The sequence below is a fragment of the Sus scrofa genome, chromosome 9 (genome assembly GCF_054392235.1).
Source record: "Sus scrofa isolate SSC_HxYL_T2T_F1_AM1 chromosome 9, Sscrofa_HxYL_maternal_Yorkshire_Landrace_v2.0, whole genome shotgun sequence".
Classification (NCBI taxonomy): domain Eukaryota; kingdom Metazoa; phylum Chordata; class Mammalia; order Artiodactyla; family Suidae; genus Sus; species Sus scrofa.
The window spans coordinates 55,619,737-55,629,513 of NC_139391.1; the positions used below are offsets into that span (position 1 = coordinate 55,619,737).

The following is a 9,777-nucleotide window of genomic DNA, read 5'->3' on the forward strand; positions in this document are numbered from 1 at the left end:
AAAAAAATTGCGCCACATTCCACATGGTTGGCTTTCAAATGTCCCTTCTGACATTCATGTGGGTAAAACCTACTTGTAATGATATGAGCCTAATATTTAATCTCATTTACATATAAGCACTTTTTGTACAATTTTAAAATATGGTTTTGTGTGGTTTGCATTTTCCATAAATGCAACTGCTATGTAAATCGAGGGAAGACTGTCTTTTGTCTTGTATGGAAATTTAGCAAGCTTTGTTAATCATTCTGAAAAGCCACACCGCCAAGGGCAGCACCACTTATGGCATTTGAATACCCACTATCACACATTTATCAGATATAGAACCATCATCTCAAATATTTTCTCCATACAGCATTTTTCAGAAATCTCTTTTTTCGCTAGATTTATTCAACCCCTACTCAGCCCTTCTCTCATGAACACTTAAAATATCCTTAATTATACTTATGCATTTTGGCCTCTGATTTTTATTTACATATTCACATCCCAGCCTTTAAACTGTGAACACCTTAAGAGCAAAGATTATGCCTTATTCATTCTTCTGTCTTTAAAATTTTGCAAGCATATCCATTGTGTAGAAGGCACTATAAATATTTAATAAATACATTCATTCTTTCTGCATTTGTTTTATGACAAGTATTTATTTAGCATTTACAATGTACAAAACAGTGCTATGTGATAAGAATATTTCAGGAGGCAAATCAGATATGGTCTCTGATCTCATGGAGCTTAAAGGAGAGAGAAAAATTATTCATTGCACAATGTTTAACTCTGACACAATTATCATAAATGCTGCACTTGACAAGAGCAAGATGCTATGAGAATGGACAAGTGGAAGAATCAGATCTAGGCTGGAAGAGAAACAGGACTGATATTGAAGTTATATCAGTCAGCTATCTATTGCTGCATAACAAATCAACCCAAAACTCAGTGGCTTAAAACACCAATGTTTATTATTGGTCATAAGTCTGTGGATCCATTAAAAGGTTCTATTGATCCAGCCCGGGCTCTGATCTCAGCAGGCCTTCCTTATGAGTCTGTGGTTTGTTTCAGGTCAGCTGGGATCTGCAGGCAGGCCAGATCAGGCTTGTTCACAGGGTGACAGTGGGTTTCAAGAGAGCAAACAGAAGCCTGCAAGACTGCTGAGGGTCAGTCAGGGTCATCTGTTCTGCACCATTCTATTGACCAAGGCAAGTCACAGGCAAGCTCAGACTCAAGAAGTGGAAAAGAGACTCTGCCCCCTGATGGGAAGTTAAGGGCAAGAAGTGAAGATGGGGGAGGGGTGGAGAATTGTAATTGCTTTTTGAATCAGCTACGCCAAGACCTAAAAAGTAAGTAGAAGTCAATCAGACAAATAAGGAAGAGAATTATGATCAGCATGTAAAGACCCTGAGGCAGCAAGAAGCCTGGAACATTCCAGAAAGTCCAGAAGGCCAGTGTGCTGTGAGTGCAGCTAGGCTGAGTAAGAGGCTGGTAAGGAGGTAAGGCAGGCTCCAGAGAGCCAGGGAGTGAAGCCAAACTGAGAATGGAGGCCTTTATCCAGGAAAATGTTTCAAATGGGAGAGAGGCATGATCAGAATTTATTTCCTTATATACCTAGCTGCCGCCTGGACCATGGCCCGGACAAGTTAAACAAGCATCTCTGAGACTAGGCACCTGTTCTGGGAAAATTTTCCCAGATGATACCAGTGTACAGCCAAGGGTGAACCTCTGTGTATCAGAGAGCGGAAAGACTTAGACAGTTACTATCACCCGTGGTCCAGGTGAAAGGCAACAGTACCTTGAATCAGGATGCTTACTTAGTAAATGAATGAATGAAATTGAACCTCAAGAGAGAGGTTTAGGATCTACTATAAAACTGCCTTGTCTCAAAGTATAGCTCCACCATGAACAAGCTGGGTGACTTTGGGCATCTTACTCTTTGAGCCTCAGGCTCTTCATTTCCACAGTGAGGACAGCAATAACACCTACCTGCACAGTGTGCTGAGAGGACCAATGAGGTTGTCCTCCCAGAGCACTGAACGCCGTGCCAGGAAAATGACAGGGGGGCTCAGTGAACGACAGCTGCTCTTACTGTCATCGCTTAGAGGATGATGTCGGCAACAGCACATGGTCTGATGCAGTAATGGCTTTATCCCCTTTGGTCTCCCCAAGGTAACTCTATTCTAATCTCTGTTCTGCTCTGTAGCCTGGATTTTGCTCACGTGGTTATGATTAAGCCAAAGGTCGAGCAGGGACCAGAGAATGTCCGCCTCTGCTTGGCTTGCCATCCATCCTCCAGCTGCCCCTCCTCAAGTCTATCTCAGGCTCTGTCATCTGCCTTCAGCCCATCTGGGGGAGGAGAGGGAGAGGCCAGACGGCTGTGAATCTTGCTGTCTGCTCTCGAACGTTCGCCATCTAGGGAGGACAAAGAGGAGCTCCTGTTAAGGAAATGTAGTGCTCGGTAGCAGAGGTGCATGCCCTCTGGCTGTGCCAGAGCTCAGGGTCAGTGAAAATCTTTCCAGAGACCACAGAGCCCCGTCAGAGTCTGGCTTTACACAGATTCTCATGCAGCTCACAGGTGATGGGCAGAGAGGAAAGGAAGAACTCGGAGCCTGAGCCCCAGCTGTCCCGTGTGTGTGTGTGTGTGTGTGTGTGTGTGTGTGTGTGTGTGTGTGTAGCTGGGGTCCCAGGCAGAGTTCCCCTCACAGAAGGAGGTGATCTTGCATCATTCCATGTAAAGAACTGTTTTGACTAAATGACCTATTTTAAAGAAATCTAGAAAGGAGATTGGAGCACTAAGATATCAGAATGGCAATGATGATTATCTTTGGTAACTTGGGAGATGTTTTCCTTTTTTTTTTTTTTTTTTTGCTTTTTAAGGCTGCACCAATGGCATGTGGTGGTTCCCAGGCTAGCAGTCCAATCAGAGCTACAGCTGCCAGCCTACACCACAGCCACAGCAACCAGATCCAAGCCGAGTCTGCAACTTACACCACAGCTCATTTGTTTCTGCTGCGCCACGACAGGAACTCCATGATGTTTTCATTTTACTTCACCCTTTTCTGCGTGTTCTCATTTGTTGCCCAGAAGCCTCTATTTTAATAATCAGAAAAAAAAATGTAAATTTAAAAAATCAGATGTTAAGGAGATTCCCCCATGTTCTTAGTAAATTCACCAATTGCTTGTCCTGATGCTATGGTGCAGTTCTGGAAACAAAACCTTTCACTGAGAGCCAGCCCCTAGTTACTCCACGAGGTACTATTGGATAAACAGGTGACAACAAAGCGGACCCAGTGTCTGCCCTGCCTTGGGCCCTTATGCCACCTCTCCATCAATTCTTGCCTCTTAAGGTTCCGCTCACCCCTTCCTGAGGGCTTAAGAGCTCATTTTATGGTGTCAGAGGTAAGGTGACCCTTCATCAGATGCTTCTTAGTCCTGTAACCTTGGCTGGGGTTATGCCACTCAAGCTTATCATCTATAAAATGAAGATAAAGGTAGATTCTGTACTAGAGGATTTTTGTGAAAATTTAGGGAGATACTAGATATAAAATACTTAGCAGAGTGCCCGGCAAATGGTGATGTTTGAAGACACGTTATCATCCTTCGCCCGGTCTCTCTGGCTACAGCACACTTGATGTTGACAGTAATCTCTGGGCTCTGGTCCTTTGCCTGATAGGACATCTAAACAGGAAATAAAAGGGAAGTCAAATAATAAAAACATTTGGTGTTTCTTGAGGAATGTAAGGGAAGAGGACCCTGCCCTGCATATCTTCCCACCTGATAAGATGCTTCAGCCTGAAATTGGCGGGGCGTAAAAGCAGCCTCTGATCACAGAGCTCAGTCGTCATCCCTCCTCCTTACTTGTAGCTGTGGGACTTGGGCAGGCTAGTGTGAGGGTTTCTCATCTCTCCCGGAGTAATAATACCTACCCTTGGGGGGCTGGGGTGCAGACTCTTCAGCTATGACGTCATCCAGCACACGCCCAGGAACCACTGTGAGGGCTCACCCCCTCCCTTCTTCCAGCCTCGGATCCAGTGGCAACTGATCAGAAGGATTTCTCTGATTGGTCTGTGTAAACAGAGGGTCTCCTCTGCCACCGACCGGCCGGCACTGGCTCTCCCCAGCCCCCAGTGCCGCTTCACCTTCTCCCTTGTCCTTATCTCCACCCGAAATTTTACACGTGTTTTTCTGTCTGTCTTCTCTCAGAATCTAGGTGCCATGAGGACAAGGGGTTGCATGTTTTATTCACTGCTTTGCTAATACTAATACCTGGCATGCAGGAGGCACTCCCTGGATACTTATTAGAAGAATCAGTAAGTAAATAGTTGGGTTAACCAGCTTGTATTTCAAGGGAGAGCAGAGTCTGTAGGAAAGAATAGATGAATGCCTCAGCTTGATGTAGGAAACAGTCCTAAGGTTGGTCTCAGTTGATTACTTATTCGCTGGAGTGACCCTGGGTGAGTTAACTTCTCTTTGAGCCTCAGTTTCCCCATCTCTAAAATGGAGACAAGACCCTACTTACCCTCAAACAGCTGGCTGGAGGATAAATTTTGACTTTGGAAATAAATCTGTTTTGAACACTATAAATCATCACATAAATATGACGTTAGTATCATTTTTTAAAATAACATGGCAGTCTATTTCCTGGGTGACATCCTGAAAGAAAAACATCCCGGTCAGAATGGGACAAAGGAGAACGCCTCACTTGGGATCAGTGTCTGGCTTTCAGCCCTGGCGCCTCTGCCTGACTCCCGCACATTCGCTCACTGCCTTGGCCATGGCTGGCAGCTCTGGGAGCCTGCAGAGGGTAGGCTGGAGCTCCCGAGCCCACCCTTGCAAGCATCACGCCTTTGGCATATCCAGCCCTGGAGCCAGCCCAGGCTCAGTAATGGGATACAGAGCTTGTCACTGGGCAAAGCAGAGTTTGCGTCAGGAGTTGTCGCTTTCTGGTGGTTGCCTGGTGACCCTGATGGAAAAAGAGCTGTGGGGACCGCACCACAGGAACCACTCCCTTGCCTGGCAGGCCCATCGGAAAGCCCAAGTGCCCAGGGTGGGGGGCAGGGGGGTGGTGGCTGCAGAAGCCATGTCCCTGGGCGCCTGTGTGTAGGTGGTGGCGGGATGGGCAGAGAAGCCTGGAGCTGAAGGAAGAGTTGGACCAGGGCCTGGATCTCCTTTCAGCTGAGCTGTTGTTGCTCATAAAGCACAGTCATTAATGCTGGTCCTTGGCCCAATTTTCGGTAAAAGCACACCAATAAATTACATCTGAGCTCTGTACCCCACAGCTCCAAAGGCACATGAGAGCGCATTCTGAAGTTTCTCTGAGGTGCTCACTCAGACCCATGACGTTGATGACTCCAGGTACCACGGAGGGAAGGCTGGCCACACTCGGGTGATATGACTCGCCCAAGAGATGCAGCACAGCCAGGACAAAAGAAGGCTTTCTGGCTCCCGGCCTATAAGAAGGAACCACCAGAAAGAGAGCTGGGAGTTGGGAGACTCAGTGGGAAAACAAATCTCCTTGAACATTTAAAAGAGATTGAGCCACAGATTCAGCCAAGCCTGCGGAACTGCTGGCTTGTGAAGAGTGTGCAGAGGCCCTGGGCAGGGCAGTGTTAGGCTCTCTCCCCTCCCTGCCTCATTTAATCCCATGGGTAATGTCACAATGCTTATAGGTACTCAAAGCTTTGTTGTAGAGATGAAGAAATGGAGGCTCAGAGAGACTGAGCAACTTGTCTGAGGCCACACAGCTCCCCAGTGAGAGAGTCAGGATTTAATACTTGTTCTGATTTTCAGTCCGATGTTACCTCCCCTAACATCCCACCGGCACCCCCAGGGGAGACTTCCTCTCCACCGCCAATGCTTTGCCTTCTCTATTCCCCTTCACCCAGTCTCTGGCTTGTTATGACCTTGGCGAATCAACAACTGATTTCATCAACTGTCATTTATTTATTCATCCATCTATCCATCCGATGACTATATACTTAGTAGCTACCAAAATTCAAGCCTCGAGCTTGGTGCTGGGGATACCACATGGACTTAAAGATAGGCTTCTGCTCTTCAAGAAGCAGAGAGGTGTCTATTTGCCCCTTGGAAAAAGAGTTTACAGCGTTATGAAGCAGCTTTGCCAATAAGACACGACAAATAGCTGTCTCTACACAGTTCTCCCCGTTACTACGCCTGCTGTGTTTGGAAAGAAATATAATCTTCATTTTATCCCATTCTCTTCCATTCCAGTAACGGCCTCAGCAGCATATTGGCAAACTTTGCAATCATGCGGTGCTGAGGGTCTGCCCAAAGAACTTAACGAGGTTAAGAAAAATAACAGATAATAGCATCTCAACTGGGAGTTCCCCTGGTGGCACAGCGGAGACAAATCCGACTAGGAAGCATGAGGTTGTGTGTTCAATCCCTGGCCTTGTTCAGTGGGTTAAGGATCCGGCGTTGCCGTGAGCTGTGGTCGCAGACGTGGCTCAGATCCAGCATTGCTGTGGCTCTGGCGTAGGCTGGTGGCTATAGCTCCGATTGGAGCCCTAGCCTGGGAACCTCCATATGCCCTGGGTGCAGCCCTAAAAAAGGACATAAGACAAAAAAAAAAAAATCTCAATTCGTGTATTTCTTTGAGGGGCGAAAATGATTTTGCTGAAAAGTATTTCAGTGACTGTGTTACCAGCACTTACAGAGTGGGCTGAGTGCAGTAAAGAATGGCTGAAACCACAGCTGAGATCCATCCCATTCATGAGAGAAGGAGGTGGAGGCCGGGCCAGGAATTCAGCCCTCTGGGTCTGCCTCCAGGCCTCTGAGTTTGGAGCGATCCTCAGGTTTCTGGGCGCTTCAGTTCATCTGTACTTGGCTGAGGACAACTTCCTGTTTCTAAGAAAAGACTGCTCTGATGTCTTCAGAGGTCCCTTGGACAGACAGTCGGGCTGGCCTAGGGTAGACCCAGGGGGCAGGGGTGCCCCCCCCACCATCAAGGAGGGAAGGTTCCTTCTCATTAACCCCCTCCGGCCCTGAGATGTCCTGCAACTCACAGAATGAGGTGATTAGAAGTGTTTGTCAGATTGGCTGAAAAATGAAGAGAAGTTTATAAAGGGGCCAGATATGCCTGAGCTCTCCGAAGAACATCTGGATTTGCTAAACCTGAACCAAGGGACAGCACATGACAGGGGCTATGGGGAGGGCTGAGTGTCTAACACCTTGGAGCACAGGCATGGAAGCTGCCGCCTCCTGCCCCAGCTCCCTCCAGCCCCGTCGCTGCGTCCTTCCAGCTCCCTAGTCCTGCAAATCACTTTTCCAGTGATATCACAGGCTGTTACCATGGAGGCAGCTGTTATGGCAAAACACAAGTGGCTGATTCTCACCCTATGGCTCTCAAAACCAGAGGCAACTGTGGAGGCAGCAATCTTGTGACCATGAGTCTCGGGTCTCGGGGGAGCACTGGACACAAACACAAACAGAAGCGCTGGGACCCTCTGTGGTGGGGAAAGGAGACCCCGTGATGAGATGGGAACCCCCTCGGGAGGGTGGAGGGAGCATCCTGCTGCAGTCAGGCCAGCTGACCAGACAGAGATGCGAGGAACAGCTGCCTGGCCTCCTCCGCCACTGGCCCAGCCCCGCCCCACCTGGATCCTTCCCCGCATCTCCTCTGCTCCCAGCATCCGCCAGTCAGCCACAACGAACAGCATGACTTGCAGCAGCTTGCAAAGCCGTGTGGGGAGGGAGATGCAATCTACAGAAGACTGGTAAAGCAGACCAGGGGAGAACAGCTGCCTTGGCTCAGATATCCTGGCCCTGCATTCACCAGCTTATGGGCCGGCCAACCCCACACAGGGTCCCAAAGTTTCAGTTACCCAACTAAAAGGATGGAGCTGTTGGGACGATCAGCTGAGACAATGTAGACAGTTTCCTCCCGACAGATTTCCTGATTTCCGTTCTGACCTCATCCTAATTCTTATCCACGGACAGCCAGAGCCCTCCTGAAGCTGCATCAATCCGCGATGTCTCCCTTCCAAAGCCTCCCAAAGGCTCCCCTGAGGAGGATGCCTCTCACCCGGTCTGCAAGACCACACCCACGGGAGGCCCCGTGTAGCTCATCCGGTACCCCAGCCCCATGCCCAGACTGGCTGCCACCACCCAGCCCTCTCGCTGGTCCTCAAGCTTTGCTTCTGTCTCAGGACGTTTACACATGCTCTCCTCTACCGAGAACAACCCCCTCCCCGTGGGTGGCTTCATTGTCACTTCTTCCAAGTCGGGCACATCTATCACCCCCTCAGAACTGTTGTCCCCCCCTCCCCAGACCCCCTATACCCTCTTCTACATTATTCACTTCGCAGGACTCATTAGTGGCTGAAATTATCTTCATTACTTTCATATAAATGTTTATCATCTGTCTCTCCCAGGCGAAAATAAATCCCAGGAGAGCAGGGATCTAGTTTTCAACTGAATTGCTAGTTCCTAGAACAGTAGCCGGCACAGAGTAGGCCCTAAATAAATACTTGTTTTATTCAAATAAATTAAAACTGGGAGTTCCCTGGTGGCCTAGCAGTTAAGGATCTGATGTTGTCACTGCTGTGGCAAGGGTTTGAGCCCTGATTCAGGAACTTCCATATGCCACAAGCACAGAAGAAAGAAAGAAAAAAGAAAGATAGAGAGGAAGGAAGGAAGGAAGGAAAAAAAAAATATGCCCTGATTGTGCTAAGGGTGATGGGCCAAAAAATAAAAATATAAATTAAAATAAATTAAAACATTTAATGCAATGTCTGTTAAATAAATATTAACTGCTTATATTATTAACTGATAACAAAAGAAACACATATCATTAACTAAAAACACACTACCTTGTTTAGGCAATAATAGCAGTCCCCTCACACTGGGGAACAGGCCTCTCCAGGGCCACACTGGTGGCATTTGAAGTTCCTGGGTCAGGAACTATCCTTACCTGCTACCTCATCAAGGAACTCCAGGCCAGCACTGCTTCTGCTTGTAGATGGGCCTCGAGAAGACTTGGCCACTTGCTAACGGGAAACCTGGCCTCCAAACTCCAAGACGGAGGCTCATTCAACCACGGCATGACCAGCCTTGAGACAACATCGTGTCTCAAACCAGAAAAAAGTAGGCCACCCTCTTCAAGAGGCCACTTCAAGGGAGTGGGGCAGGGAGGGACTCCAGGCCCTGGGGCCCTTGTTGGGAGGACCTTTGGGCTGCTCTGAGAAGGTCCTTTGAGCTAAGGATCCCCACTGATGCACCTCCCAGCACCCATTCTCTGAGGAAGAACTCCCTCCAGCCACAGATCCTGCCTCCCTCACCAGCGTTCTGGGGAAGGCAGTTAGAAGATATGCAAATTACACATCGGAGAGCCCACTGTGGCTCTGGGCCCGAGAATGCAGAGCTTGTGCAAAGGTCACAGCTGTGGGAAGAGGGTTTGGAACCCACCCACCCACTCGCTTCCTTCTCTTTCCTCCAAATCAGAGGTTTCCCCATCCAAGTATGGAGCATCGGGGCCAAAAGAAGCGGGGAGAGGCCCTGGGGCTACAGCTTCTAGGCTGACTGTGGAAAGGGGTATTCCCTTCTCCAGGGAGTGGGGTTGGGTAGTAAGGATAACTCCAATAATAAGGATAATGGCAGGGCCTGCACAGGGGTGGCCACCTCTGAGGTGCCCCAGTGGGCTCTGGGGACTGTGGGAGGATGCAGGTCCCCCTGGCTGAGCTGGTGGATCCCAGCACGTTCTCCTTGGTTGGCTCAGACCTGGCACGGTTATCACAGCTCTCCACCAGGCACAGCTGTCCCCCTCTCTCCATCCCA

At 48.7% G+C, this 9,777-nt stretch overlaps 1 long non-coding RNA gene across 4 annotated transcripts; it reads right to left on the reverse strand.

Moving 5' to 3' along the window:
* Nucleotides 1-618: 618 nt before the first annotated feature.
* LOC146399920 (uncharacterized) lies at nucleotides 619-9,304 on the reverse strand. Of its 4 annotated transcripts, none has more exons than XR_014816749.1 (5): nucleotides 8,915-9,303; nucleotides 3,909-4,020; nucleotides 3,533-3,660; nucleotides 2,971-3,072; nucleotides 619-2,394 (listed from the first exon to the last, which is right to left on the reverse strand). It is a non-coding gene; the product is annotated as an uncharacterized LOC146399920 (long non-coding RNA). The 4 variants fall into 4 exon arrangements; XR_014816746.1 differs by having other exon boundaries at nucleotides 927-2,394; nucleotides 3,322-3,660; nucleotides 8,915-8,995; XR_014816748.1 differs by lacking the exon at nucleotides 3,909-4,020 and having other exon boundaries at nucleotides 8,915-9,304.
* Nucleotides 9,305-9,777: the final 473 nt, after the last annotated feature.